This window comes from Pongo abelii, chromosome 1 (genome assembly GCF_028885655.2).
Source record: "Pongo abelii isolate AG06213 chromosome 1, NHGRI_mPonAbe1-v2.0_pri, whole genome shotgun sequence".
NCBI lineage: Eukaryota > Metazoa > Chordata > Mammalia > Primates > Hominidae > Pongo > Pongo abelii.
This window is the reverse complement of record NC_071985.2, coordinates 29,639,774-29,657,417: the sequence shown is the minus strand read 5'-3', so window position 1 is coordinate 29,657,417 and position 17,644 is coordinate 29,639,774. Positions and strand designations below refer to the sequence as shown.

Below are 17,644 nucleotides of genomic sequence, written 5' to 3'. Positions count from 1 at the left end.
TAGAGCTCTTCTCTGCCCCCAGCTCACCTGGTGGGAGTTCCTGTCAAGCACTTGCTGGGCTCCTTCTGGAAGCTAGAACTTGTCTTCAGTACCTCTTGGGATCCTGTTGCAAAAAGGACAGTTGTCTATAACCTTGACATGGATACTATCAGATTGTAAGTATCATCATTATTAGAGAATCCTTCCTCCTCTGTTCCACCTGAAAAATTTGATTTTCTTATAGTCTATTCAATTCTAATCTCCCAGACTTTAAACTACTGTTCTCATCTGCCCATTAAGAAAGTGGGCCTTCAGTAAGGTTAACGCTTCTAGACCCAGCCCATCCCATTCCCAGTTTCCTTCCCTGCCTTACTGCCCAGGCCACTGAAACCCCAACCAACTTTTGATCAAGCTCTATGGTTACAACAGAGATTGCCTATTCCAGTGGTCCTGGTCACCCATGGGCTTAGTCAGTTCCGGGTATGTTGCAAACAAATACAATATGTGACATGGAAAATATCACATAAATGCAGAAGACCAAGGGCCAGAGCCCCTCTCCTGGAGTCTAACATTGGTCCCTGATAGATTTGTACACTGATTCACAGGGGCACCAGAGGACCTGCATACCTGTTTCCAGCCCTGCCCCTGTGAGTTTCCTCTGATAGATACTGCACCAGAACACAGGTGTATGTGCTATCTGATCATTTACTCTTCTGTGCTCTACAAGGAAGAATATATTCATGTAATCATTTATTCATGAAAATTCAATAAATATTTGCTGAAAATAAGAACAGCAAATACTACTAAGTACGTTTATGTGCCCGGTACTATTCTATGGATTTTACCTTAATTACCCTACTTAATCTTCACAGCTACACTACAAGGTAGATATTATTACCTTTACTGCACATATGAGGAAACCAAATCATGGTTCTACTACCGTCTATGGCTTCTACCAAGTGCCCACTATGTGCTTAGCTCACCAGTAGTTCAACAGTGAAAAACAGGCTGATCCTCGCCCTGTGGACTGTACTGTCTCATAGATGAAATACACACTAAGGATAATTATTAATCAAAATGATGAAAGCACTGCAAGGGAGAAGAATGAAATTGTATAAGAACATGTCATAGGAGAATATTACTTATTCTGGGGCATTAGCTTCCCTGAGAAAGTGACATTTAAACTTTTCTACAGACATAGAAATTACAGACTCTGCCCCTAGGGACACAGAGAAATCCTGAAGGGACAGACCTCCTTGACTGTTTCTTAAACCTCATTTATACTGCCTACCCCCACGGCGCAAGGGCACCACATATCAAATTTTGCCTACAAAGTATTTACAAAGAACAGTCCTGTTCTCTGGCCTCAAAAAATGTGCAGCATAGTTGGGGGAATAAGATTCATGTTCAGTCTACAGGAGTACTGCCCTGAATGCACCCAATCTCATCTGATCTCAGAAACTAACAGGGTCAGGCCTGGTTAGTATTCCAACGGCAAGAGTCATGTTCATTCATGGATACTTATTCAAAACAACAATAATGATATCAAAGCAGCCGTTAATATTGAATGCTTACTATATGCCAAGTGTTCTTTGCTCATCTTCCCCTTTGAACTTTGCAAAATCCTTCAGTATACTACCGCTTACCTTTTGAGAATGAATAAGCTCAAGTCCAGAGAAGTTAAGACACTTGCCCAAGGTAGCAAATCCAATAAACAGGAAAGCTGGAATTAGAGCCGAGGTCAGCTCCAGAGCCTCTATCCTTACTGCTTCAGGGTTTTCATACCCCAGTGCCTCCAGTGGACCAGATATGGAATCTGAACCAGAGAAGCAAACCTGAGAGCACTTGTCTTACTCCAGCTGATGGTTGCTGTGCAGAAATAAGGTCCCTGGGATACTGACCTTCTAATGTTTAAAGAAAGGCCAGAAGCTTTAATTTCCATATGAAATCAATTGAATTTTCAAAGTTGGCAACTAATTTTTAAGAAAATTAAATGCTATGAAAGGTATTTTTAATACATTTCAGGGACCATATCTGGCCTCCTGGCCACCAGTTTATAGTCTCTGCCCTACCCCATATTGCTCCCGACCCATAAGGAAACCCACAGATTCATGGAGAAGATAGATGCATCAACAAATGCCAACATCTCAAGGCTGTGAAGAAATAGGAACGCTTTTACACTGTTGGTGGGAGTGTAAATTAGTTCAACCATTGTGGAAGACAGTGTGGCAATTCCTCAAGGATCTAGAACCAGAAATAACACTTGACCCAGCAATCCCATTACTGAGTATATACCCAAAGGATTATAAATCATTCTACTATAAAGACACATGCACACATATGTTTACTGCAGCACTATTTACAATAGCAAAGACTTGGAACCAACCCAAATGCCCGTCAATGATAGACTGGATAAAGAAAATGTGGCACGTATACACCATGGAATACTATGCAGCCATAAAAAAGAATGAGTTCATGTCCTTTGCAGGGACATGGATGAAGCCATTATTCTCAGCAAACACAGGAACAGAAACCCAAACACTACGTGTTCTCCCTCATAAGTGGGAGTTGAACAATAAGAACACATGGACACAGGGAGGGGAACCTCACATACCGGGGCTTGTCTGGGGGCGGGGGGCAAGGGGAGGGTGAGCATTAGGACAAATACCTAATGCATGTGGGGCTTAAAACCTTGATGATGGGTTGATAGGTGCAGCAAATCACCATGGCACATGTATACCTATGTAACAAACCTGCACGTTCTGCACATGTATCCCAGAACTTCAAGTAAAATTTAAAAACTAAATAAATACAAATAAAAAAGCCAACATATAAAATGAGCATAAAAGAGGGATTGGTTAAATATATGTGAGGCAGAAAGAGGTGCAGAAAAAGCTTCACAAATAGAATTGTTTGAGTGGGTGAGTCAGGGGTGAACAGCAGTCCAGACAGAGAAGACAGCACACAGGAAAACGTGGGGAGTGAGAATGCATGGCCTCCTTTGGGACCACAATAGCTTGAAGTCCCTTGTGCTATGAGAGAGCTTATGGAAGAGTATTAAAAGGCCACGTGGATCTGGTAAGTAAGGGCAAGATTTCAGATGATTGTGTGTGCTCCACTGAGATGGTTGCTCTTACCTGTTGATCATAAATACATGATAAACAGTAAGCAGTATAAATAATAAGTAGAATAAACCCAGCAGATAGGCATGTTACAAAAGTTGCTGTATTAGCCAGGTGTGGTGGTGCATGCCTGTAGTTCCAGCTACTCAGGAGGCTGAGGCAGGAGGATCACTTGAGCCCAGGAGATTGAGGGTGCCGTCAGCTATGATTGTGCCACTGCACCCAGGCTGGGCAACAGAGTGAAATCATGTCTCTTAAAAATGTTAAAAATAAAAAATAAATTTTAAAAAATGATTGCTCTAGTAAGAAAAGAGTGACTAGAGGAAGGAAAATCAGTCAGAAAGTAATTGCGATAGTCGAAAGGGATATCAAAGTCCTGAACTGCTTATAAAAGAGAGGAAGGAGGGGAGACTTACAGAGGTGATGAGGAAATAAGGTCAGGAGAACCAACTGACTAATTACATATGGAGTAAGAGAGGGAGAATAGAAGGCTTGGCTCTCAGGTGTCTGGCCTAAGAGTCTGGCCTCTGGCTAAATGGAAATTTAAATGCAATATGAGGCAATACATGGCAAATGAATGCCCCATAAAATTCAATAGCACCAATGAAGTTTATTAGCTATTAATAAAGAGCTGACGACTGGATGACTTTATTAGTCATTTATTTATAATCTAAACTCCAAATCTCAAAAAAAGTAGAGAATTTGAGGCAGATTGAAATAGACTCCAATGTATATTCAGCAAGTGTTACAAACAAAATCAGAGAGATGAAAAATAAACTAGAATAAAAAAGAGAGATAATTAAACGAGAAATATAAAGACAATAATTACTGTCTATGAACATTAAACTAGGACTGGCTCGGTGGCTCACACCTGTAATCCCAGCACTTTGGGAGGCAGAGGTGGAAGGATCACTTGAGGTCAGGAGTTCAAGACCAGCTTGGCCAATATAGTGAAACCCTGTCTCTACTAAAAATACAAAAATTAGCCAGGTGTGGTGGTGTGCGCCTGTAGTCCCAGCTACTTAGGAGGCTGAGAGAGAATTGCTTGAACCCGGGAGGCAGAGGTTGTAGTGAGCCAAGATGGTGCCACTGCACTTCAGCCTGGGCGACAGAGTGAGACTTCATCTCAAAACAATAAATAAATAAATAAATAAATGCCAGAGTTTACTTGCAGTCACATCAAGAGAGGGAACCCCAAAGTGTTCTATAACAAGAAGCTGGCTGCTCCAGTGTGGTCTAGAATGCATGAGCTTTGGAGTCTGAGGGACTGGGGTTTGAACCCCAGGTCTAGCAGATACCATATGACTGAAGACCTGGGAATTAAATGCTCTAAGCCTCAGTTCTCTCTAGTGAAAAATGAAGAAAACAGTCCCTTGACTAAAGATGTGTAAAGCATCTTGCTTATCATAGACCTCCAAGAGATAACTGTTTAATATTATTGTTATTTTCTTAGAAGATGAGCCTTTTCTTAGCATAAAATTCTCAGAGAAACTGAAGTTTGGTCAGCATGGAGGTAGAGAGAGAGAAATATGCTTTTACAAGTATCAAGTCACCTAGGCAAATGACAAAATTTTCAACATCCTGGTCTCACCATCAGACTGAGCACAGGCACCCTGAAAAGTCTCTGACCCTGAACACTACCCCCAGAAATAATGTTTGTCTTATAAAACGGGGAAGAAGGGGCACTAAAAAGATAAAGTTTAATCAAAGTCACAAATCACTGGAATAGAAGATACGCTGTTAAGAATAGTCCCCAGTGGCGCATTGGACAGGTGAGGGGGAAAGAGAGATACTAATGAGCTTCTCTTTCTTGGATTACAAACAGGAGAGTGTTAGCTGCCATTTGAACCAGGCCTGTCTTTAAATGTGTCACCCACCTGGTCAGGTGGGGGTGGCTTTAGGTTTCCTAAGAGCTAGAAGGCTCCAGCACCTTTCTCAAGTACCTGCTCTAAATCATGGACATGACTTAAGCGTTGAGCTGTTGGGATTACACTTCCACATTTATTTGATGCTTTTATCTGTTTTCCTTTCAAATGTTTCTTTGAATGTGTCTTAGTTTAAAATACCTTTCGGTACTTGTTTGTATCCAGGGAAAACTAAGCATCATATATGAAGGAAAGATACAGTCGTTTTCAGACAAACAAATGCTGAGAAAATTCACCAATACCAAGCAACCACTACAAGAACTGTTAAAAGGAGCTCTAAATCTTGAAACAAATCCTGGAAACACATCAAAACAGAATCTCTTTAAAGCCTAAATCACACGGGACCTATAAAACAAAATACAAGTTAAAAAGCAAGAACAAAAAACAAACAAAAAAAAAACCAAAGTACACAGGCAATGAAGAGCACGATGAAAGCAATGGTACCTCACATTTCAATACTAACATTGAATGTAAACAGCCTAAATGCTCCACTTAAAAGATACTGAACCGCAGCAGAATGGATAAGAACTCACCAACCAACTGTCTGTCAGGAGACTCAGCTAACACATCAGGACTCACATAAAGTAAAGGGGTGGGAACAGGCATTTCATGCAAATGGACACCAAAAGTGAGCAGGGGTAGCTATTCTTATATCAGGCCAAACAAACTTTAAAGTAACAGCGGTTAAAAGAGACAAAGAGGGACACTATAATGGTAAAAGTCTTTGTTCAACAGTAAAATATCACAATCCTAAACATAAATGCACCAAACACTGGAGCTCCCAAATTTATAAAACAATTAGTAATAGACCTTAGAAATGAGTTAGACAGCAACACAACAATAGTGGGGGACTTCAATACTCCACTGACAACACTAGACAGGTCATCAAGACAGAAAGTCAACAAATAAACAATGGATTTAAGTCCATTTGTTACCTTGGAACAAATGGACTTAGCAGATATTTATAGAACATTTTATCCAACAACCACAGAATATACATTATATTCAACAGTGCATTTCTCCAAGATAGACCATATGATATGACATAAAATGAGCCTCAATAAATGCAAGAAAATTGAAATTATATCAAGCACTCTCTCAGACTACAGTGAAATAAAACTGGAAATCGACTCCAAAAGGAACCTTCAAAACCATGCAAATGCATGGAAAATAACCTGCTCCTGAATGAGCATTGGGTCAAAAATCAAGATGGAAATTTAAAAATCCTTTGAACTCAATGACAATAATGACACAACCTATCAAAACCTCTGGGATACAGCAAAGGCAGTGCTAAGAGGAAAGTTCATAGGCCTAAACACCTACATCAAAAAGTCTGAAACAGCACAAACAGACAATCTAAGGTCAACCTCAAGGAACTAGAGAAACAAGAACAAACCAAACCCAAACCCAGAAGAAGAAAGGAAATAACTAAGATCAGAGCAGAACTAAATGAAATTGAAACAAAAAAATATAAAAGATAAATGAAACAAAAAGCTGGTGCTTTGAAAAGATAAATAAAATTGATAGACCATGAGCAAGATTAACCAAAAAAAGAAGAGAGAAAATCCAAATAACCTCACTAAGAAACAAAACAGGAGATATTACAACTGACACCACTGAAATACAAAAGATCATTCAAGGCTACTAGGAACACCTTTATGCATATAAACTAGAAAACCTAGAAGAGATGGGTAAATTCCTGGAAAAATAAAACCCTTCTAGCTTAAATCAGCACGAACTAGATACCCTGAGCAGACCAATAATGAGCAGTGTGATTGAAATGGTAATTTAAAAATTACCAAAAAAAAAAGTCCAGGACCAGATAGATTCACAGCAGAATTCTACCAGACAGTCAAAGAAGAATTGTTACCAATCCTTTTGACTCTATTCCACAGGATAGAGAAAGAAGGAACCCTCTCTAATTCATTCTATGAAGGTGGCATCACCCTAATACCAAAACCAGGAAAGGACATAACCAAAAAAGGAGCTACAGACTGATATCCTTGATGAACATAGATGCTAAAATCCTTAACAAAATAATAGCTAACTGAATCCAACAACGTATCAAAAAGATAATCAACTATGACCAAGTGGGTTTCATACCGGAGATGCAGGGATGGTTTAACATATGCAAGTCAATAAATGTGATACACCACATAAACAAAATTTTTAAAAATCATATGATCATCTCAATAGATGCAGAAAAGCATTAGACAAAATCCAGCATCACTTTATGATTAAAACTCTCAGCAAAATCCGCATACAAGGGATGTATCTTAATGTAAAAAAGCCGTCTATGACAAACCCACAACCAACATAACACTGGATGGGGAAAAGTTGAAAGCATTCCCTCTGAGAACTGGAACAAGACAAGGATGCCTGCTCTCACCATTCCTCTTCAACATAGTACTGGAAGTCCTAGCCAGAGCAATTAGACAAGAGAAAGAAATAAAGGGCATCCAAATCAGTAAAGAGGAAGTCAAACTGTCACTGTTTGCTGACAATATGATCATTTACCTTGAAAACCCTAAGGACTCCAGAAAGCTCCTAGAACTGATAAAAGAATTCAGAAAAGTTTCCAGATACAAGATTAATGTACATAAATCAGTAGCTCTTCTATACACCAACAGTGACCAAGCAGAGAATCAAGTCAAGAACTAACCCCTTTTACAATAGCTACAAAAAAAAAAAAAAAAAAAACTTAGGAATATACCTAACAAAGGAGTCGAAAGACCTCTACAAGGAAAACTACAAAGCACTGCTGAAAGAAATCATACACTACACAAACAAATGGCAACACATCCCATGCTCATGGATGGGTAGAATCAATGTTGTGAAAATGACCATACTGCCAAAAGCAATCTACAAATTCAGCACAATCCGCATTTGAATACCACCCACCATCATTCCTTACAGAATTAGAAAAAACAATTCTAAAATTCATATGGAACCAACAAAAAGCCCACACAGCCAAAACAAGACTAAGCAAAAAGAACAAATCTGGAAACATCACACTACCTGATTTCAAACTATACTATTAGGCCATAGTCACCAAAACAGCATGGTACTGGTGTAAAAATAGGCACATAGACCAATGGAACAGAATAGAGAATCCAGAAATAAACCCAAATACTTGCAGCCAACTGATCTTCGACAAAGCAAACAAAAATACAAAGTAGGGAAAGGATACCCTTTTCAACAAATGGTGCTGGGATAATTGGCTAGCCACATATAGGAGAATAAAACCGGATCTTCATCTCTCACCTTATACAAAAATCCACTCAAGATGAATTAAGGACATAAACTAAGACCTGAAACCAGAAAAATTCTAGAAGATAACATTGGAAAAACCCTTCTAGACATTGGCTTAGGCAAGGATTTCCCCACCAAGAACCCAAAAACAAATGCAATAAAAACAAAGATAAATAGCTGGGACCTAATCAAACTAAAGAGCTTTTGCATGGCAAAAGGAACAGTCAGCAGAGTAAACAGACAATCCACAGAGTGGGAGAAAATCTTCACAATCTGTACATCTGATAAAGGAATAATATCCAGAATCTACAATGAACTCAAATAAATCAGTAAGAAAAAAACAAACAATCCCATCAAAAAGTGGGCTAAGGACATAAATAGACAATTCTTAAAAGAAGATATACAAATGGCCAACAAACATATGAAAAATTCTCAACATCACTAATGATCAGGGACATGCAAATTGAAACCACAATGTGATACCATCTTACTCCTGCAAGAATGGCCATAATCAAAAAATCAAAAAACAGTAGATGTTGGCGTGGATGTGGGGACCAGGAAACCCTTCTACACTGATGGTGGGAGTGTAAACTAGTACAGCCACTATGGAAAACAGTATGGAGATTCCTTAAAGAATTAAAAGTAGAACTACCATTTTATCCAGCAATCCCACTACTGGGTATCTATCCAGAGGAAAATAAGTCATTAACTGAAAAAGATATTTGCACACACATGTCTATAGCAGCACAGTTCACAATTGCAAAATCATGAAACCAGCCCAAATGCCCATCAAGCAACGAGTGGATAAAGAAACTGTGGTATTTGTATGCAATGGAATACTATGCGGCCATAAAAAGGAATGAATTAACAGCATTTGCAGTGACGTGGATGAGATTGGAGACTATTATTCTAAGTGAAATAACTCAGGAATAGAAAACCAAACATTGTATGTTCTCCCTGATATGTGGGAGCAAAGCTATGAGGATGCAAATGGATAAGAATGATACAATGGACTTTGGGGACTTGGGGGGAAGAATGGGAGGGGGCGAGGGATAAAACACTACAAATATGGTGAGTGTATACTGCCCAGGTGATGGGTGCACCAAAATCTCACAAATCACCACTAAAGAACTTACTCATGTACTCATGTAACCAAATACCACCTGTACCCCAATAACTTATGGAAAAATTTAAAAAATAAAAATAAAAAAGTGGATGGCCAGAGCTTTGTTAGAGAGAATGCTGGGCCATATTCAGTTGGGGTATCCAATGAGTCTCTGGGATGACAGCAATAATCTGGCCTTCTTATTTCTCCAGCTTCACCTCATACCATTTCCCGTCTTTTTTTAATTGTTGTTCTAGCCATATTGCACTGTTTTGAGTTCCATTAATCTGGTTATCTTTCATATCTCTAGACCTTTGGATCTGTACCACTATCCAAAATGCCTTCCCCAAGGTCCTTTCTCTGCCTGGTCAAGTCCTACTTGTCTTTCCTCTGTAATAATGAAGGTAATATTAGCATATACCTCAGAGGGTAATGTGAGAATTAAGAGAGATTATCCATGTTACATTCTCAGAACAGTATCTGACCTCTCATAAGTACTCGATACATTTTAGCAACGGTCATTACCCTTCTTTCCAGATTCAGTTCAAGTGTCACCACTTACGGGAAAACTTTCACGAATCCTTTCCTCCCTATTAGTTGTCTATCCTATGTATATACACTGCATACTGAACATGTCTCTGTCATAATGATAATAACAAAATAATAAGGGCTAGCATTTATTGACTTCTATGTTCAGACTCTGCTCTAACAATATTTAATCTTATACTACTTCATCCTCACACTAACATTATGAGATGGTTGAACTATTAGTCCCATTTTAGAGAAGAGCCAAGAGACAGACTAAGCTACTTTCTAAGGTCTAACAGCTAATAGAAGGCTGAATCAAAACTCAGCCGCAGTTTTCTTGTTTGAGAGTCAGTGTCTTATACTTTATTTACATGGAATTTTATTTGCTATCTTGTTGTTGCTATTACTCCCTGTTATCTTGCAAGTTTTTCAACAACAGGGATCTTTATTTTTTGTTGTTATTGCTGTTTTACCCAGACCCAGGCTCTTTGTCTTGCACAAAGCACTTGCTTAATAAACGTGTGACAAATTAATACAGACACAAATTTCCACCACACGAAGAGTGAAATGAGGACTAAAGAGTCTTATCAAAATAAGTTGATTCAGGAGAGCAAGGAGTTTATGGCTCCCATTTTCTGCCCACATTTTATGGTGAAGACCAGGCTCTGGATGATGAGAGGTTCTGCCTGACTAAAATTCAGCTGCAAACACAGCCTTATAATCCCCATAAACAAAGATACGGTGTGGTCTATGGCTGTGCAAATCCAACAGAGGAAAGTAGTTGGACGAGAGATGACTCTTCCCTGTGAAAGAATCTATTTAGCAAGGAAACCAACCATAGAATGACTCATGCCTGGATTGCCTTACCTCTCCTTCCTGCCAATCCACGTCCATCACTGCCTTGAACTCCAAACGCCCCTCCAAGGTGTCCCTGACTCACCACACTCACATGAGAACATGTGTTGTCCACATTCCTACAGTTCTCAGGAAGACTATTTAGACCACATTAGTGTGCCCTTGTTCATATGCTAATTCCAAATCATCCTCTGTGTTCAACGATCGTAGCTTGTCTCCTGGGTTCAGTTAAAAACAGCAAAAGCTTAGTTGCCTAGCCTGGCCCATGATAGACCCTCAATAAATACTGGATGAACACATGAGAACAAAAATGTAGAACTGATTCAATGCAACTCCCTCTTTTTGTTCCCATCCTGCCCTTACATTGACTTATCATCAGCATTCTGACAAACCCTGGAACCTACATTCATTAGAACATTTATTGCTCTCTGTTGTAATTGTTCAGAGCCCTATAATGTAAATGTAATTGTATCCCAATTCTGTTTTTTTTTTTTTTTTTTTTTTTTTTGAGACGGAGTCTCGCTCTGTCACCCAGGCTGGAGTGCAGTCACGCAATCTCGGCTCACTGTAAGCTCCACCTCCTGGGTTCACACCATTCTCCTGCCTCAGCATCCCGAGTAGCTGGGACTACAGGCACCCGCCACCACACCCGGCTAATTTTTTTTTTTTTTTTTTTTTTAGTAGAGACAGGGTTTCACCGTGTTAGCCAGGATGGCCTCAATCTCCTGACCTCGTGATCCTCCCACCTCGGCCTCCCAAAGTGCTGGGATTACAGGCATGAGCCACTGCACCTGGCCTCCCAATCCTCTTTTTGTCCTCAGCAGCAAATATGAAGCTGTTACATACAGATACTGAATAAAGGTTAAGTAAAATCCTTCACTCATTCAACAAATATTTATTGCTCTAAGCTTGGTGCTAGTATATCAGACCTAAAATTTAGAGTGCCACCTTGACATCTTTGAGCCGAGATGTTAAGGTGGCCCTTTAAATTTTAGGTCTGAGCCAGGTCCCAAAAGGCCTACCCATGAGTTCCCTTGCTCTCACCAGATATACCCAACCCAGCAGGAAACGGACCCCATTCTGCTACTTTCCCACCAGCCCAATCATCTTAACCCCATCCAGTTTTCAACTTAGTGGATTTTATCTCCCTAATAGCCCATGAAATTATTCAAACAAGCCAATCACATCCTCGCTTGGTAACCAGGGGTCACCTCACCCTGTTGATACTACAAAGCCTACCTCCCACCGTCCCTGCCAGCTCATTCTTCCTGAGTGCAACCCCATTGGCCCTGCATGGCAGGCAGTGTCCTCTACCTCCAGAGTGAATATATGTGACTATTAAACTGCTGTCACCCTTATCTGCCCAGTGTCAAGTGTCTCGTGCATGACTATCTCACACTATGTGGAGGGGGATCCCTCTTTTACCACTGGGATAAATAGGATGTAATCAGAACAGTTAGATGCTGGGAATCAGCTATAATCACGTTAAGTGGGCCTCTCCCCACTAAAATCTGAGGTTCCTGTTCCAACCAGATGCCAAATTTACTGACTCCCCCTCTTGAAATGAACCCTGAATTCCTAAGAGGGAAGCTATCAATATAGGAGAGGAAAGAGAATAAGCCTTGAAAGAGAAAGGGCTATGGGGAGGGGCAAGGTCTGGTAGCGGTAGCTCTAGCCTGGGCAGGAGGCATCTAGGCAGTGTTGTAGGCTCTGAGAACAGAATAGGGAATAAGGCAGAATTCCTGCCTTCAAGTTAACCATGTTCTAAGAAAGGGAAAACAAATTACAACAGCAAATAATAAATAACATAATTTTCAGCAGCACGAAGATAAAAGAGGGTAATGCACTAGAGCAGGAATTAGCAAACCACAGCCTCTGGGTCAAATCTAGCCCACTGCCTATTTTGGTGCAGCTCACAAAGTAACATTTTAAATGATTGAAAAAAAATCAAAAGATTAATACTTCATGACATGTACAAAATTCAAGTTTCAGTATCTGTAAATAAAGTTTTATTGGAATATAGCCATACTCACCCATGTAGGAATTATCTACAGCTGCTTTCACACTACGTTGACAAAGTTAGGTTGTCGTGACAGGTCCTGGATGAACTGAGAAGTCATAAGTATTTACTATCTGACTCTGTGAAGAAAAGGTTTGCTTACTTCTGTCCTAGAGAGACACAGGGGTGGGAATGGGAAGCAGAAGGCTGGCAAGGGCTGCCTGCTCCAAAGAAGTGACTCGAATTGAAAGCTGAACAATGACAAAAAGGAAGCCAAGTGGAGGCCTGGAGGGAAAGTCTTCCAAGCAAATCAGCAAATACAAAGATGTCAATGTGGGAACAAGGTCGGTGAGTTCATTCATTCCACAAGTCATCTTTGAGACCAACTCTATGCCAAGCACTGTTGCAGCTATTGAGGATAAAGCAGAGACTAGGTAAAAGTTGAGTATCCCATATACGAAATGTTTGGGACTAGAAGTATTTTGGATTTCAATTTTTGGAGGACATTAGAATACATGCATTATATCTGAAATACTCCAATGAGCATTTCCTTTGAGCATCATATCAGTGCTCAAAAACATCACATTTTAAAGCATTTCAGATTTTTGACTTTCTGACTGAGATGTCCAATCCTTGCAAAGACTCATCTAAGACGAAAAATCACCAATCATGTGGGAGGAAAACCGGGAGAGTGTGGTACCCACGAAGACCGGATAAGAAAGTGTTTTAAAAGGAAAGTGAAATACCACAGTGGGTGTGACTGGTAGGCAAAGTAAGGAAAAAACATAATCAAACAGATGTGGTCAGATGGAGTCTCTAGGGACCTTAACAAGTTTCACAAGTGGTGGTAAATAGAATCTGTTTAGAATAGATGGAGAATAGAAAAGGACATAAGGAAGTGAAGATAGCAAGTACATAGCCAATGGTTTTAGCAGGTCTCTTAAAAGTAGCAAAGACTTGCAGCAGTAATTAGAGAAGAGTGCTGGGGAAAGGGCAGGTTTTAAAAGATGAATCTTATTAGAACTAGCTCATGTGCTGATTGGAATGATGCAGAAGAGGAGGAAAACTGGTAGTGGAAACAAGGAAATAGTAAATGAGGAGCCAAGTCCTGTAGAAGGCAAGAAGCAATGTGATCCAGGAGAGAAATAAAGGGAATATTACCTCTGGTGAAAAGGCCCATTGTTAGGTGATGATCTGTATCAACATCTAGATACACATGAAAGTACACAAGGCATAATTATGGACCTAACTCTCATCTTGTTCTTTCCATATTCTCTGGGAAGTATGAGATGAGGCAACCAACTCAGGACGAGAATGAGAAAGTGAACTGACTAGGGATGTTTGTAGGATAATCAGGCAGGGTGGAGTATCCAATTGAGATTCGTCATCATTACAAATGTATGAGTATCTCCAATAATATGATTCAGGAAGAATGCCATCAGACCCTTGTGATTCTAAGTCCTGTGCCCTCCACCATGAGATATGTTTTGGCTCTGTGTCCCCACCCAAATCCCATCTTGAATTGTAGTTCCCATAATCCCCACGTGTCATAGGAAGGACCCAGTGGGAGGTAATTTAATCATGAGGGCAGTTACCCTCTGTTCTCTTGATAGTGAGTGAGTTCTTTTGAGATCTGATGGTTTTATAAGGGGCTTTTCCCACTTTTGTTCTGCACTTCTCCTTGCTGCCACCATTTAAATGACATGTTTGCTTCCCCTTCAGCCATGATTGTAAGTTTCCCAAGGTCTCCCCAGCCCTGTGGAACTGTGAGTCATTTAAACCTCTTCCCTTTATAAATTACCCAGTCTCAGGTATTTCTTCATAGCAGCACAAGAATGGACTAATATACTACGCATATGAAATCCAAAAGAAGTTATCTTTCTGGAGCCTATAAAGAGCTTGAGAAAGCAAAACAAATGCACCAATTAGACATAAACCTGGAGATGTATAAAATAGATGTTATCATCCAAATCTCTTCACTCATGATATCTTTTTTAGTCATCTAATATGGAAATAGTGCAATTAACAAAATGGACAGAATTTTAAAAATTTATATTTGACTTGATGATTTATACTTTTATTATTATCAAAATAATTTTTGTTATTGATACTGAGTTGGAATTCAATAAAACATCAAAGAGGAGGCAGGCAAGAAGTATTAAAGTAGAAAGTAAAAAGAAAGCCTTGTAAAAAGGAATGAAGTACTACTATATGTGAGAACATGAATGAACTTTAAAAAAATGACACAAATGTCTACATACTGTATGAACATTTTAATGAAATTTTCATATGAAATACTTATATTGTATGTATATTTATATGAAGTCTAGAATAGGTGAATCCATTCAGACAGAAAGTAGATTAGGGAATGTGAGGGAAGAGAGGATTGGGACTGACTGTAATACATACAGCATTTCTTTTTGGGATGATAGAAATGTTCTGGAATTAGACAGTGGTAGTGTATGTAGTACATAATGAATACACTAGAAAACACTGAATTCCACATGCCCCACAATACAGTAAATATACTAAAAACCAAAAAAAAAAAAGGCTCGGCTTTAAATTTTATAGCAAGTAATCTTAAAAAGGAACTGACGATTTGTGTTCTATCTCTTAGATTAGGGGTCAGCAAACTCTTTCTGTAAAGGTCCAGATAGTAAATCCTTTAGGCTTGGCAGGTCATACAGTCTCTGTTGCAACTACTCATCTCTGCTGTTGTAGTGTGAAAGCAGTCTTAGATAATACATAAATGAATGAGAATGGCTGTGTTCTGATAAAACATATTTTATGGATGCTGAAATTTGAATTTCATATAATTTTCGTATGTCATGATATGTTAGTCTTCTTTTTTACTGTTGTTCAAGAATTTAAAAATGTAAAAACCACTCTCAGCCTGCAGACTATTAAAAAAAAAAAAAAACAGTGGCAGGCTGTATTTGGCCCACGAACTGTAATTTGTTAATCACTCTCCCAGACCATAGTTAGCCACTTGGAGCTCAAGGGGAAATGTGCAGCCAAATGAGAACAAGCGTGTTCAATTCACATCAGCTCAACAATTATTGAGCACGTGATATGTACAAAGGCACTATGCCCCAGGATTTTAAGTTATTCAGAGATCAAGTGAATCTACTGAGTAAAAATTGAAAAGATGCCTCAACTAGATCCCCATGTGGCTTATAAAATGATCTCACATTTGCATCAGTTAAGTATATGCTATTAAATTCCCCCACCCATGAAAGTTACCAGCTTCACAATATAGAGTATGTTTCAAAGGCAAAGGAAAATAACCCACAGTGTCTGTTCCGTGCAGTATTTTTAAACATCCATAACTTTGTTATTTCAAAACCAAATTTCTTCAAACAAGGCAAAGCACACATTCCTCACTCAGGGTTACGTACCAGGAATGCCAAGTTTAAAATTTCCAAACAAAGTTGCTTTTGAGAAATTCAAAGGCAAAAAAGCATTTGAAAAATTTCTGAACTGCTAAAAAAAAAAGTAGCATTTTTTCACCTTTAGATAACTCTTAAATGAGTAAATGGACTTATATTTGGTTTCCAAAATAAATCCATTTGGGGCCGAAACTGAGAAAGAGAACCACAGAAAGCCTCCATGGATTCCATTAACTGCTATCGATGCCAGGAACTTGAGAGAGAGAAAAAAACTGGGAATCAGAAAACTTGGGTTTCTAACTCTTAGTTGGCTGTAACCCTTTCTCAGGTTTCTAAATGGGCTGCAAACAGATACCTAGTAGGATACAGGTATGTCACCAGGCTAACTGCTTTGCTGCTGCAACGTCCTCATTAACCTGGAATGAAAAGTCAGAGCCCAGGCAAAGGGAGGAGCTTCCACCTAAGGGGACATCAGAGTGAGAAGGTCCAGACAGGAGAGGGGGCCTGGCTGTCGGAATCCAGGCACAATGAGGAGGGTCCCCTCTGAGGGGAGTAGCCAGTGTGGGAGGAGGGCTCTGACGTGAGGGAGGGGACAGCAGTGACAATGAAAGTTTAGTTACACAGGGTAAGGGAGTAAAGAGGAAGCTTATGGAATAAGTTAGGATATGAGGACCAACTTTCTCAATGGAGAGAAATGATTTGTAAATAGGAAAAAAAAAAAAGGGGAGAGAAAACCAGAATATACCCTATGATTTTGAATTTGCATTTGAATTGGAGGCATCAATGTGAGTTCATGGTTTTTAATACACATAATAGATAAAGACAGACAAAAGTATAGATGTAAATCTGCATGTCTGTGTATGTGTGCATACATGCATCTATCCTACAGCTCTGTTCCCTGAAAGGGCATGGGAGCAGCAACATCCCAATAGCAAATAGCACACCAAGCACCCCAACCTTTACTTCTAAATACCGTTCTCCACTATAAACAATCAGAGCTCCTTCGAGAAAGGACTGGACCCACGGCCAGAGCTGGAGCAAGAAAAGTATAAGATGATTCTGGAGCAAGGAAGCGCTCAAAGAATGCAGGGCCATGACAAAAAGACATAGAAGCCAGATTGAAATGCTCCCACTGGTCAAATCAAATCTGGGATAATTTGAGCATCGAGTAAATAATGACAGTAATAATGATAACTCATTGAATACCATGAATATTCAATGGAAACCATGACCTTTAAAATCTGAAGTTGCATATGAATCACTTAGTAGACTAGAAATTGTAGCCATGAGTCTGTTTAGATATTAATTAAACAGAAATCATAAATCTCCTTACATATTAATTAATTAAAAGTCTGATAAGAAATGGGAAGTTTACATCATTTCAAAGTAACTCTCTACACTGTATTTATTAATTCCAAAGGGGAAAATAACCATACAGTGAGGAAGTCTAGCAGACACCACTTTAATCAAGCTATCAAAACTACTATTGT

At 39.4% G+C, this 17,644-nt stretch overlaps 1 long non-coding RNA gene across 10 annotated transcripts in view; it reads right to left on the bottom strand.

The window, feature by feature from the left end:
- The window catches only part of LOC112130070 (uncharacterized), a 348,783-nt gene that overhangs the window by 317,105 nt on the left and 14,034 nt on the right, over positions 1–17,644 (bottom strand). For 9 of the 10 annotated variants that reach the window (XR_010140420.1, XR_008509828.2, XR_008509830.2 and 6 more), the window contains exons 1-2: positions 12,800–13,224; positions 28–103 (exon numbers count right to left, since the gene is read on the bottom strand). This is a non-coding gene — a long non-coding RNA (uncharacterized LOC112130070). Of the gene's footprint in view, positions 1–27; positions 104–12,799; positions 13,225–17,644 lie in introns of those variants that run through there. The other variant, XR_010140422.1, reaches the window with a different exon arrangement.